The sequence below is a fragment of the Cryptomeria japonica genome, chromosome 6, assembly GCF_030272615.1.
Source record: "Cryptomeria japonica chromosome 6, Sugi_1.0, whole genome shotgun sequence".
NCBI classification, from domain to species: domain Eukaryota; kingdom Viridiplantae; phylum Streptophyta; class Pinopsida; order Cupressales; family Cupressaceae; genus Cryptomeria; species Cryptomeria japonica.
The window spans coordinates 417656835-417672228 of NC_081410.1; the positions used below are offsets into that span (position 1 = coordinate 417656835).

The following is a 15394-nucleotide window of genomic DNA, read 5'->3' on the forward strand; positions in this document are numbered from 1 at the left end:
TTCAATCTCTCATCGAAAGATCGTTAGAAATTATCGAGACCAAGTAGTTTGGGGTGACTTGGTCCTTCGCTTTTCAAAGTTGGATCTAATTGTTGTCGTCTACTCTGATGAATTCTCCGCTTGTGGCTCTTGGGTCACTTTCATGCACAGAGAATGACATAAATTTGTTTGTTGATAGGGGTTTGCCTAGGTCAAACCTCAATTTAGGAATTAACCCTGAATTGAAATGAAATATGAAATGAAAATTTTGAAGTAAATGTTGAATGATATAACTCAAATTTGCAATGATTGATAGAGGAAACAATGCAATGACCTTTCGATATGATCATAAGTGTTGATGCAATAACATGACAACGCCTATAAAACTCAAACATGAACATATTCTTGCATGAAAATTGTGTTGGAAACATGGTTGTCGTTGCACCAAAAGATCAACCTTTTAATACCCGATACAACCACGAGACTTAATGAATCCACGGGAAGAGGCTAAGCCATATTGCAAACCCGAGCACTGCACTACACAACACAAGGAGACCAAGGGCACACACCTTGCAACAATCCCCCCCCCTTAGCACAAGCAAGGGGTTAGAACCTATGACCCAATATCTGATACCACTTGTTGGAAACATGGTTGTGGTTGCACCAAAAAATCAAACTTTTAATGCCCGATACAACCACTAGACTTAATGAATCCACAAGAGGCGATTAAGCCATGTCACAAACTCGAGTGCTACATTGCACAGCATAAGGAGACCAAGGGCACACACCTTGCAATAAATTGATGAGATTTTCTTCATGATGCTTGAAGAATATGGTGGGATTAAATGCTACTTGAATGCTTGAGAGTGCTTGATGGAAAATGATTGATGTATGGATAGATGTCTTAGAGTGTTAGATCACTTATCTTCTTAGATGAAAATGAATAAAAGAATGCTCTTATATAGGGTTCCCAAGATAATTTACCAATTAGGCCAACCTCCAATGGTCAAATTAAGGCACAAGGACAAAAAACCATCGAGGAGATAAAGTGCACCAACCCATTTGAATTAGGGCATGTTTAAGGAAGACCATTGAGCCCCAAGCACCCTAGTCTAGATAGGGGTGACCAAATCACCCTTATCCTCCCAAAAAAGGGCAAACAAGAAAGCAATTAGGAGGGTATTATCCTAGGATGGGGTCCACTCAGTCGTGCAACCAGGTGACGTCAAATTTAGGATACAAAGGGTCAAAATGTACCTAGGGGAGAACTAGGATGGTACATGCTAAAGTAGGGGCACAAAAATACAATGTGAATTGTTCAAGGTTACAATTTACAATGCTACATTTAGCCCCCACTTTAATGGGAGTATGAGCCTATGCAAATAATCATGTTAAAGTAGAAAGATGAGGAAGACAAAGAGATAGATATATGAGAAACTAGGAGCAAGATCACAAAGAGATAAGGCATCACTAATTTAGAGGAATAAAGCCCTTAATCTTAGGATCTTAGCTCGTACAATTATCTACAAGGAGACACAAAATAAGACAAAGATAAAAAACCCAAACAAAGACAATCAAAGTCAGAAGACACACAACAAATGGGTTAGTACTAAAACAAAAAAACCCAAGTCAACTAGTTGAAGAGACCTTGAGAGTCAAAGTGTCTGAGCCACCAATCTCATTGTTGGAATGCTATTACAAGAACACAAGTAGTCACATGGAAAGAGAAAGAGCATGCACAAAGTGATGAACCATGATCCAACAAATAGCAAAGATATGAGCTCATGGGGAGGAGAAAGGAGAAAACATGGAATCCATGGGCTAGAAATTTGTGTTATGCTAGGTGATCCATGAGAGAGAGCAAGAGGGAACATGGATTCCACAGGCTAGCAAATTGTGTTAGGCTGGGTCATCCATGAAAACATGAATTCTCATAGGACAATAAGTTGTGTTATGCTATGTGATCCATGTAGGAAGGAGGAAGCAAAATAGTCTAATGATCTGTGTTATTCTAGTTTCACTCATCCTAAAAAGCAACACAAGGAGGGTTGAAAGGTCTAAAAAGTTGTGTTATGCTAGTCAACCTACCTTAAAGAAGTTGAAAAAGGAAGAGTCGAAGGGTCTAGAAAATAGTGCTATACTGGTCAACTCATCTTGTTATATATGTCATTGTCTAATTTCAGGAATTAAGCATCTCATCTAAGACTTTGATCTGGTTTTGAGCATGCAACAACCTCTATAAGACGTGCAATTGAAAATGTCTGGTTTTGGGAATGAAACATCTCATTTAAGACTTTGGTCTATTTTTGAACATGTATAACCTGTCTAAGACATAAGGATAACCAAACAAAGAACGTTGTTTGTAAGGAAATCCACGAACTTGAATTAAAAAAGGATAACCAAGCAAGGCATTGTGCAAGGAAATACACAATCTGCATTGAACATATGTTACAAGGAGGTCATGATGTATGCACCCCCCCTTAAGATGTCCACATAGCCCTATGTTGATGTCTTGAGGAAGATAGAAACAAGGATACACACCTTCATCACCAAGAAGATATCCTTTAGGCAACGATATACATAAATTCAAGCTAAAGCGACATAACTCTTATAAGCAATCTAAGAGATAGTTGTAAAAGAGATATCTTGCAACAAGTGTTATAATGCCCCGCCAGGAACCCCAAAGGAAAACCCACAACAAGGGTGAAACAATTTTATTTTTTTTAAGTATAATAATAATAAGTGTATTAATCACAACATGCACGATGAAACACAAGCAGAAGACTAACACCAGAATTCTTTAAGGGTCACCAACGAAGAATTAAACCAAAAGATAAATTCTACAATTACGATTAATTCAATAATCCACCAAAACTCAATGATCACAAGAAGCCATATGCTATAACAGATTACACCATTCAAAGGTTGAAAGGATACAATATAATTCCTCCTCAATAAGAATTTACACATATCATAAAGGAAACTGATAAATAACCTCCCAAACTTAGGATTGCATTGCTCTTCCAATACATGGCTTCACAATATACATATAAAGATACAACTTAACCAAATACAAGGTTACATAAGATCATGATACAATGACCACATAGGTCTCCAAATAACAATACTCTTCAAACATGAGATAAGCATGAGCCACGAACCACAAGAACACCTGCGAAGCCAATCCTCGCATGAAGGTACGAACAAGAGCATCCGATGGGAAGTGGCACTACCAACCGACCATGTAATTCCCAAAATGGAATCACCCCACTATGCTAGGAGATAGCAAAGGACCCTCAAGCAAGAAAAAGCCTGACATGGTCGACAGAACAATACAACTCCATGATAGCACAAAATGACTCCAGGGTATCCAGGTGACTCAACATCACAAATACACAAGTGAATCGACATCACAAAACACAAGTGAACCTAAAGAGAGAGTGTCATCACATAGCTTATGATGGTTACCATGGTCGGCATCCATAGGTCTCGGCCCCCATCTTGGGTTACCCTGGTAACCTTTCCCAAACCTCTGGCTCCAACTAAGTCTCATGCAGACCCTACTAGCCTTTCGTGAAGACAAGGTGGTCGGTTTGCCATTCCAGGCCTTCTCACTACATTATGAGCCCTGTACAAGCACTCACCTATGCGCGAGGTACAATATCTTATTTAATGTTAAAAACTACCCACCTAATCAATTAATTAGATTATCACTTTATTATCTGACTTTCGATGGGTTATCCTGCCAACCACTTTGGGTGCGGCCCCCACTTGAAAGCCACTCTCTCAAAGGACACTAAACAAACATGGTCACTCCACAAGGACCCTATGGCGAAGAAGACAACCATAACACCAATATCCAAAACAAGTGGTCAAAACAAGGACATACTGACTCTTGGTTAACCATAAGGAAAAGACACTACATAGTTAAGACAACGAAGTCATCATATATCACTTGGTCAAAGGTACCAAATATGCCACCATAGGATGACTAAACCACAGACCATAAATAACACAATATAACTCTTTGTAAGGAAAGTTAATTTCACTAAGTCCGCACTCAGAAGATCTTTGAGAAAATCGGCATCATAAGCACTTGCAACATCATTGATTGAAAATTAAATTAAACACTCTTCTATGATATTCACATCTAATCAATTTCCAAATCAATATTCCATCAAGAATGAAATCCATATTTATTTTTCAACCAAATAACAATATGAATTATACAAACGTATAATCGATTTCCATAAAACATCCAAAATTTAGCAATTTGAATTACTAATTTATGCCTTGATTTCAATAAATAAATTTATTAAATCCACATAATTAAAATCACTTTAAAAATTATCATTTGTATTCAACACTAAAAACCAAATTTAAAATATTTCATTTTATAACAAATTAAGTTCACAGCACATAAAAAGTTGTACCGCAAAGGTACAAGGTCACGCGGGGGCCAAGGCCAACCCGCGGTAGTGTTGTTGTTGAGGCAGCAAACACTACCTGTCGACAGTATTGCTACCGACTGGTAGTGCTGCTACCGACTGATAGTGCTTCTATCGCCGGTAGCAGGCTACCGACCGTAGCACTGCTACGTCCAACTGGTAGCAGTCCTACTGTCTGGTAGTACTGCTGTCGTCTGGTAGAAGTCCCACCGACCTGTAGTGATGCTACCGCGTAGCAATAGTACTGCTACCTGCGGGTAGCAGACACTACCGACCCACGTGGTGGGACTAGCCTGCCACGGGGTAAGGTAAGGTCCACATAACAAATTAAATGCATGCCTCCAAAGCATATAAAACTGATTAACAAGAAAGCAATTCATTCCCTGATCATTTCATGACACACACACACAGTGCCAAAATCCAAATAACAAAGGGATATTTACCAATAAGGTAAATGGTGAAATAAAATCACCCAAGTACCCAATAAATAAAGATTTAGGCAACAATAGAAGATCTCAACAGGTAGAAGAAGGGTTAAGACAAATTTCCTCACTTCCATACACATGAAGAATTCCTTGCATCTAGCAAAAGGCAATAACCATTTTTTGCCAACATAAACCCCAAATCTTGGGCAATTAGATACTAGAAAGCACACAACAAACTAAATATAATTCATTCTATTTTCGATAGAAGAGGTAATTCAAGAAGTTGATTTTCAAGAACAAAAACATACAACAAGTAGAGAAATGAGTGATTTCTTTCCTATAAGCAATCATATGATATAAGCTTCACAAAATCAACAATAACAGACACTCTTTCTTCCATTCCAATCATTCCATAAGAATCTACAAAGAGATTTGCATTTTTTTTAACACACAGGAAGCAACTAAAATAATTAAATTTAAATTTCAACAAGAAGAGATTATCCAACCTTGAAGCAAACTAGCAAGCAAAATGATGGAAGAACCCCAATCATTTCAAACCAAATCAAATTCCAGCTCCTCCTTCAGAATGGTTTTCCAAATTTCTCTCCCAAATTTTCTGCCCCTTCCCTTCCTGTGAATTTCCAGAAATATATGGGAAAAATCATTTCAACCTAAACTTTCTAGGTTTAAAGTTTCCTTCGCGAATCAGATTAAATTATTTAAAAAGTAAAAAGCAATCAGATTTACCTTTATCCAAAAACAATTCTTTTCCAATAAATAAAATACAAAAGTCAAATGGATAGGTAAAAAGAAAAGCTTTTATTAATTTTCTATTTCCAAAATACTTTCTTTCAACATAGGCATTTAACATTTAAATGGCTAGGCAATTACTTATTTCCTTTTCACAATATAATGATACAACTGTTCACAATGAAATAAGCCAATTTAACCATTTAATGCTTAGCAACTCATTAGTTAAATTAAATCAATAATCTCATAGCATAATAATTAACTAATTACGCCAACATAAGATAGCATCATCCATTCAATTAAATAACCATTCAAATGAACGAAAGCACGCAAAACGAAGAATGATCAAATGAGGACTCACAAATGACCAAACCAAAGCACTATGACTCACATACCGGCCAGACGGGAAAGACAATCGACTGACAACACTCACATGAGTGTAACTGTGGGTCAAGTTAGGGTCCAACAACTATCTCCTCCACTCCCATCGGACATATAAGGCACACTCAGAACTGTGAAGTCAGGTGGATTCGATACCCCGTACCTACCCGATACTAGTACCTACAATGTCCTACACCAAAGAATCCACACGTGCATATAGACAAATATATATATAGACATGACACGCACACCGATGAAGGAGAATTGTGAGGTTCCCTATCTCACTGGAGTGAGTGAAGAAAAATCATCCCCTCGCATCCCAATACACTTGCAAACACGCAACATATAAATAATGCATCGCACATATAAGGTAAGAGTGTCAGTCCATGATAATGACCCATAAAATAACATTATTCATAAGCACTGAGATACTGCATACAATCATACACCTCAAATCTAGATAAAGCATGAAATAACATCGCATAAAATCTGAATCAATATACAATAATGTTCCATGGAAGTCAATCAAAAACATACAAAAAGAGTCTGATTGAGGAGAGGTACTACAAGTGTAGAGGGATCTTTTTGAGGGATGCATGGAGGAAGAGAGCTTTACCCCAAGATATTCATCTCCAAAAATAGAGGGGGCATTTGATAAAGATAACATTTTTTAAAAGGAGAAGGAAACTAAGAATACACACCTTCTACTATTGCTAGGAAAAAGTGGATTCTTAGTAAAAGATTGCACGCATTCACTAAGGAGAGATCATTCATAAGAAGATGCACCAATATAAATAAAGAACAAGTCCAACCAAGGGACATATATGTAATTGCATGGAGGACCACTCTATGTAAGAAAGGACCTCAAGATATGAAAAATGCAACTCAAAGGAAAAGGCAATCTTTGAAAAAGAGAATTAAAATCTTATTCTTGCCTCCCAAGCATGGAGACAAGGAAGAATGACTATGATGTTATTGTCCAAGCATGATTGTAATTTAAATTATACTACCATAGATGAAAAAAAACCCCAATAAAGGTAAGCTACCAATGTCATAGGGTAAGGAGCAACATAATAAGGTGAATTGAATGTAAAGGTACTACTTATTTACCAAGAAAAGGCATAAGATTAGTTGTAAGAGTAAGACAAGCTCTATCAAATCGGTCTTGAACAAATTCTTTAAAAGCTTTACAATTTCCAAGAGAATGAGAATAACTATTATGAAAGAGACAATACACATTACCATCTTTGTTCTTATAATTATTGATATATCTTATGAAAGAAAAAGTAACATTCTTATCATATTTCAATCTCCAAAGAATTCTTGTAGCTAGTTTTTCTTGATTGCCAATATAAATAGGTTTTTTCTCTTGAGATGTAGGGCAAGGTATATTAGTGGAGGAAGAAGGGTTGTTTGATGGCGGAATATTCTTGGATGGACGGTACATTCTCTTTTTTGCAAATTACTCATTAAGCATTTTCATTTTAAGGAAATCATCCATAGATGTTGATGAATTGGGATATCCTAGACCTTCTATAGTAGATTGTGAGGGAGGATCTATAGGGACCTTGATTCCTTGTTCTTGTTTTCCAAGTCCTTGTCCTCTATAGCCTTGTTTTGAAATCATATCATAGCCAACCTCATAGGACATTTTCAATTGTGAAGCAGAAGGGATTTCATTATAAATTTCTTCGATTTTTATTTTTTGTACGAGCATGTTGAAAGACCAAAGGGATGAATAGATGATGAAAGAATATCTTTTGTGGGTATATTCTCATTTTCATGATTATTATTCATATTCACTTTAATAGTTTGGGAAGGAGGATCCTCATCATAGAATGCTTCATCTTTTCTTAATGTTATATTAGGAGATATATCATGAATGAAATGCATAACATCATCTTGCCTTAAAATATGTTGATAATCAAGATAAGATCTAGGAGAATTAGGAGGATCTAGAGAGATTGATTTTCTAAGATTAACATGTTTAACTTGTCCACCTTACACTAAAGTATCTTTATGAGAAGAAGGTGGTGTCACATTGCTCTTCAATGTTACCTCTCCATTAGAGAGATCATTTATAAGAGTATTGATTCTATCCTTATTGACATAAGATACCTTAGAAGAGGAACAAGTGTTAGCCCTTTCAATGTTATCTCTAGGATTAACATGAATATTGTCTACTAAAGCCCTTATGAGATCTACATATTACATCAATAGTTTTAATATTGCCATTATGTAACCACATGAAATATGGATAAAATCTTTGAACTGATTCATAAGAGGGAAACATTTTTGAAACTCTTAAAATGCAATATGTGAAAGTGGTATAGAAAAATGCAAGCAACATGAAGTGAAAAAGGTTATTATCCAACACATGATTTTGGTAAATATAACTACTAATTAATATTATCACATGTGAAATAACAAACCAATCAGATTTTGTGAATTCCATTATGAATGATCAAATCTGAAAATACGAATTTAGAAATATATAAAAGCATTCAAATTAGATCTAAAAATGAAAATAAAAATTAAGCATGACATACGTCGGGTTCACTGAAATGTAAGGTGGTGAAATTAGGAATTCAAAAATTAGATTAATAAAGCCAAGAATTTAATGGGACCATATTACATTAAGGGGGATTAAATTTGATTGATCCAACCCTAAAATAACTGAATACGAATCAAATTAATCCTCCTTGTTTGAGTTGAAATTGTATTTGAATTAGGTTTCAATTGTAATGTTAGATCTAGGACAAACTGTGATAATTTGACATAAAATAGCAGTAACAATAAGTTTCAAATTCCATGTGTAGTTGTAAAGTTGAATATGAGGATGGGAAATAGATCATAACCTATGACAAAAACTTTGGGTAGAATTGTCGGGACCAAGAGGTGTGGGGCGACCTAGTCCTCCAGGTGTAGGATGTAAACAAATTGAATCATTTTCAAATTAGAATGATAGACAAAATCTCTTGTTGGAAGCTCATCAAAAATTCCTGAGACCAAGTAGTGTGGGGAAACCTGATCCTTCTCTTTTCACACCTTCAAAAGTTGGATTTCATTGTCATCATCCACTCTACCGAATTCTTCGCTCGTTGCTCCTAGGTCAATTTTCCACACACATAATGATGTAAATTTGTTTGTTGATGGAGGTTTGCCTAGGTCAAACCCTGATTTAGGAATTAACCTTGAACTAAATTAAAATATGAAATGGAAATTTGAAGTAAATGTTTAATGATATACCTTAGATTTGCAATTATTGATAGAGGATAATGATGTAATGCCCTTTAGATTTGATCACAAGTGTTGACGCAATAACATGACAACGCCTAGAAAACTCAAACACAAACATATGCTTGAATGAAAATTGATGTGATTTGCTTCATGATGCTTGAAGAATATGCTGGGATAAAATACTACCTTGAATGCTTGAGAATACTTGATGAAAAATGATTGATGGATGGATGGATGTCTTAAAGGGTTAGATTTCTTAGCTTCTTAGATGAAAATAAATAGGAAGAATGGTCACCTCCAATGGTCAAATTGAGGCATCGTGACCAAAAACCATTGGTGAGAGAAAGTGCACCGGCCCATTTGAATTAGGGCATATTTAAGGAGGACCATGATGGCTCAGGTGCCCTAGTCTAGATAGGGGTGTCCCAAACACCCTTGTCCTCATAAAACATGACAAACAAGCAGGCAATCGGGAGGGTACAATCCTAAGATGGGGTCCACTTGGTCATGTAGGGTCCACTTGGTCATGTAGCCAAGTGACATCAAATTTAGGGTAAAAAGGGCCAAAATGGACCTAGGACAGAACTAGGATGGGGTGCACTAAAGTAGGGGCACACAAATGTGATGTGAATTGTACAAGGTTACAATGCACGATGCTACAAAAACATTGGCATCTTATGGGGGGAAATGATTTAAGTTTATATTTTATTTTTCGGTTTAAGTTATTTTGTTTCAATATAAGGATTTTGGATTGAAACTTATTGTGCCTAGAAGATGACAATTTTAACCCTTTTCCTATATTGATATACACATATGTTTATATGTGCATACCAAAAACACATATTTTTATATATACACCCATTTAAGATGCAAATTTATTTTAAAAAGTGTAAGGTGCAAATTTATTTCATAGAGTATGGGGTATATTTCATAGAGCTTATAGCACATGTATACGGCTCCAAACAATATGTTTGACCAGAAATTTGAACCATTTTAGGTAATACACACACATAATCATATATGTATGTATATATAATTATAATGGTGATATTTGTATTCTTATGTCAATCCCATTTAGTTTGGGCTCATTTTGGATGGAATGTCTTAATACAACTACATATCGAAAGTAGCAAACTCTTGTGCTATGTTTGGCTCATGAATCAATATTAATAAGAGCTCTCCAAATTATATAATTAGCCTATATGTATATAAAAAGACTATATTCTCATATAATTATATGTATAAGAATGTATACACCTATCTAATGGTGAGTTTTACAATTCAATCATCACTATTGGTCGAGGATTTCAACCAATTTGGATATACGATACTAAACATGGTATCAATGATGCTTTCTTTATGAAACACAAAATCATTTCTAAAGGAAAAATATAAGCAAGGCATCTAAACTTTATCTTCCTCAAAACACAATCCCAATCATATCCATAATCTAGTCATAAAATAATACAATAATTTCAAATATAGGAAACTCATAATTTGTAATCTTAATCACACACATTGCAATCTAACTACATGAGTCTAAGTGAGCGTGTGTTGATTCCATCATGACAGGTTACATTTACCACCTATAACCTTCTTCTTGATGATACTATTTCTAACCTAAGAGTCTATTAATGGTTCTTGTTGCACTTGCATAATTAGTTACCATCACAATCACTCATATAATTTAGTATTAGAACTAATTTAAGCGAGATATGACATGGATGCCTAGTTGAAGTTGCTCAATGTGTTCACAATGTGTTATGCATCTTGAGCTCCCAATTTCCTTCACTCCCACCATTAGAAGAAATAAAAATGAGCTCACAAGAAAGAAAAAAAAAAAATATTTTCAGAATGGGTACTCATTCCTAAATGCATATACATTTATGATGGGTACCCATTTAGTAATGGATGCTCAAAATTAAATGAATACCTATTAAAAATGAGTAACCATTTAGGTTTAAGCTTTTATTCCTAAATAAATATGCATTTTTCATGAAATGCGTATGCATTTTTTGTGGCAAATTCTTAAGTTGCAGTACTTATATGAAAAGTGGACTCAACTTCTTGCACTTCCCTTCTTGCAAGGTCTCTCAACCTTGCAATACTATGTGTAATGTATATTGTTCATGACAAGTGAGCTCATATAAGACCCCATATGGAGTTGAAGGCTCTTCCATAAGAGGTAGGGAAGTAATGCCCCCCAAAAATAGTTTTTTCTAGTCATTTTTAAAGTGTTTTTTACTTTATCTTCTTGACCCATGGTATTGTAAATCTACCTTTTTGATGTGTATATTAATATTCACATGGGAGCTAGGGGATGATATAGTGAGTTTTATAAGCATTGTTATGTTGCTAGTATTGCTCGATATCTCTTATGGATAATACTCTTATAAAGGCTAAATTCTACATGTTTATTGTAATCATTGATTACTGAACAATTCTTATGTTTTTTATTAAGGGAAAACAAGTTTTGAAAGGACCTGAAACCCTATACAAAACAGGCTTTGGGGGGACCTGAAACCCGAACCTTAAGATAAGCCAGAAAGTCCACTCAATTAAATAGAACACAAGAGAGACACGATGAAACTAGACAAAAGATGGGGGACAACCCAAGAAGGACCCCCAACAAGAACCAACTGGTTGTAACAAAGACCAACAAGCAGCCCCAACCCAACCAGGACTAGTCAAGTATTTGATCTACACTTGTGAGATCGAAGAGTCATATCAAAAGAGGCTTGGGACGAATTAGATTTCTTACTTTTAACGGTAATCCATCACTCCTCAACCCTAGCAGCAGTCCTTTGCAAAGAAGAAGGATCCAAAATAGAGGACCTCCCACCACTAGGAAGAACAAATGCAGCAACTATTTCCTAAAAAGTTTTCCTGTATAAATTAATATGTGATGATCATTTTTTTTGTGTTTATTTCCTTGTAACTATATGATCAATATAAGTTTTGTGCATACCTCCTCTCATGGATTAATGTAGAAAACATATGCACTTCTACTTTAAACATATTAAATATACTCTCTTCATCTTTACACGTGTTTGTTAATGGAAATTACTCATTATGCTACATAAATAATTTCTTAGCTATTCAAAAATGCATATGCCATAGAGCTTAATTATAATGTGTAGAACAATCACTCGGAGAAGCCACAAAGCTTTGCATAAAAAAAGATAAATGAACAGGGCGACATATACAAAGGATTTTACCGTTAATGATGACAAATGCTGATATTCTTATAGGGCAACAATTTGGGTTGGATAAATTTAGAATTGTAATAATTAAGGCAAATCAAAATACATGAACGTCGCTTTGGCCGAGTGGTTAAGGCGTGTGCCTGCTAAGTACATGGGGTTTCCCCGCGAGAGTTCGAATCTCTCAGGCGACGCAGTGAATTTTGTGTCAGCGAGACTGCAAATTTTTTAATTTATTTTAATGCAGCAGAGTTACGTTCATCCATAAGACATTTCATTTGAGAATCTTGTGATATTGTGCTTAAACTTTGAACTTATGAATATGAAGGCATGTTGTAACATGATAACATAAGAAGACATAATAACAAAGGTCAAATTGAAGAGGCATAAGTATAATTTTATCATTCAATCTATAATATTAAATTAATTTAATTTAAGTTTTTCAAAATTAATTTAATTTAATATAGATTTAGCAATTATTATCTTGTAAGAATATAATTGTTAAAAAGAGTCAATCTTAGATCAATTAATATTATTGTAAGTTGAATATCTTCAAAGCAATATTGCATTTGAATGAGATTGTGATAATTGAGTTTATTGAAATTGTGGTAATTGAGTTTATTGACATCTATATCAGACTAAGTCCTTAGTAAATATGATTTTTCTATGGACGAAGCTTTTTACTCTTTGAGGACGAGTCGTGGAGTTTCCATTGTAAAGGGTCTGAACACATTCAACATCATTGTGATCCAATTATAATTCATAGGTATGAAAGTGGATGATGAGTAGTGTATTACACTATTGTATTTTCTTTCGTATTTGTGGGGTAGCTTGGTGATGGCAATCAATACTATCATCACAAAGCTTATGCCCGAAGAGTTGATGGGTTCTTTACTCTTAGAGTTCAAACAAAAAACTTTCGATTTGGATTTGGATTTCATCAAATATGTTTTAATCATTAGGGTTAGATCAACAAACAAGGACAAGAATAAGAAAAACAATAGAATGTCTAAATTTAGAGGGAGATCTAGATCTTTTGCTAAGTGGACAAGCAATGAAAATTTTGGCCACTTAAAAAGAGACTACAAAGAAAATAAGGGAAAGAAAGAGTCTCATGATGAATCTAATTTAATAGCTTGAACTCTATGAAGTTTGAACTTAAACAAATTTCTACTAAAATAAAATAGTTTATCAAAAAAAATTATTGATTTTGTAACTGTAAGACATTATGAGCGATCATTAACTTCTTTGATCAATCAGAAGTAAAGGTTGTTCCTCTTGATTGATTGAATGAATTTATGTATGGACCAATTCTTCTTTGCAAAAAAATAATTGACAACTTGAAAGGGAGCTAAAGGAAAGCACCATCAACTCTAATGCATTCTAACCATGTGACATTCACCATTTAATTGTGTCAATTTAAGCTAATGTAGCTTTATGTGTCATTACCTTAGTTTGTTTTAGGTTTGAATTACAAGGAATGCAAAAGAGTAGCTGATGTGTTAAAAGAATTGACCTAAAAGGAATGTAGCTGATGTGTTAAAATAATTGACCTAAAAGAAATGCAAAAAGGTTCCTTCGTACATATTATTTGAGATTTAGAGCACAGGTTTCCATATTAAGTGTGGTGTTCACAATGTTCCACTGATATCAAAATGTTAATGTAAATGGAGATGCGGGGTATCGATCCCCGTACCTCTCGCATGCTAAGCGAGCGCTCTACCATCTGAGCTACATCCCCAATCGATGTTTTTGCCATTATCTGAGATTTCTTTACTAAAACTCATCAGTGCTACAAAATAAATACAGAAACAAGCAGAACCCACATGCCACATCACTAGTCAATACTTGACGAGCCGCATCAATATAATACTTCCTTCCAGAAAATGTGAAATGGGATATCATGAAGACACATACACAATTAACACAACCAACATACTTATAATGGAGGAGAGTCTGTCCTGTTTTCTCTCTTATTGCTTACCTGTAGACACCCTGTAGACTTTAACAAGCGCATAATAGATCATCCTCTCTTGATGGGATTTGCCTTGGTGCTAACAAGTGTTGTTACTTATAGCTTGGGAGCAGAAAATCAGTTTACATGGTGAAGAAGGGCTGGCAAAAGCGTTTGTTTATATGATTAGGAGGCAGATAAATATGGTAATAATGATCCCACATGTGAGAGAAGAAGAAAACAAACGGAGAACAGAGAGTACAAGTACGAGGGGAGTAATTAATCTAAGTATACTTACCTGGGCGGGGTCAATCGGTGATCAGGAAGGCCGATGTCCTAGAGAGAGCACCTTCATTGCACTTAAGAAGGGGGCTTAATCTGGCATCTCTCAATGTGGAGAATGCACCTCATAATTTGTGGCAGAACACGGCCCCCACACAAAACTAATTACAATTTGTAGCAGATATGGGCTTTTGATTGTTTTTTAGCTTCCTAGCTGTCTTTACAATTTGTAGCAGATACGGGCTTTTGGTTTTGATACGTATTCCTCATCATATCCTACGAAGGATGATCTCATACTTAAATGATGTTAGCTTCTTTTGATTTAATATGTCAATATGATGAAGAAATTGTGTGGTGTTAGCATTTTTTTTATTTACTATGAAAATATGATGAAGAAATTGTCTAAACGTTGAAGTGTCAATCAATGTTCTTTTGGTAGTGCTCTTTAAGTGGGCTTGAGTTAATGATGAATAGAAAAGGAGAGCTCGGGAGAAGGGAGAAGGGAGAGAAATAGCTTTTGGGAGTTTTAGGAAGACAATATTGTGCACTTGGCCGATTGATGAGGTCGTTTTGTGTGGAGTAGGTGCAGGATGATTTTGTTTAATGGGTGTGTGTGTAGCAGAGCTACATTAATCCTCTCCTCTCCATGGTATTTGTCGTGTTCGTGACAAGTGTTATTATTGGTAGTGTGAGTGCACGTCATAATTTGTGAGCCCCACCCAAAACTAATGC

At 35.3% G+C, this 15394-nt stretch overlaps 2 non-coding genes and 1 pseudogene across 2 annotated transcripts; 2 read left to right on the forward strand and 1 right to left on the reverse strand.

Moving 5' to 3' along the window:
* The first annotated feature begins 12538 nt into the window (after window positions 1–12538).
* On the forward strand, window positions 12539–12620 carry TRNAS-GCU (transfer RNA serine (anticodon GCU)). Its single transcript has one exon. It is a non-coding gene; the product is annotated as a tRNA-Ser (tRNA).
* Window positions 12621–14094: 1474 nt separating this feature from the next.
* Window positions 14095–14167, reverse strand: TRNAA-AGC (transfer RNA alanine (anticodon AGC)). Its single transcript has one exon. It is a non-coding gene; the product is annotated as a tRNA-Ala (tRNA).
* A 503-nt stretch (window positions 14168–14670) lies between these two features.
* Window positions 14671–14811, forward strand: LOC131039520 (U1 spliceosomal RNA; annotated as a pseudogene).
* The last annotated feature ends 583 nt before the right edge of the window (window positions 14812–15394 follow it).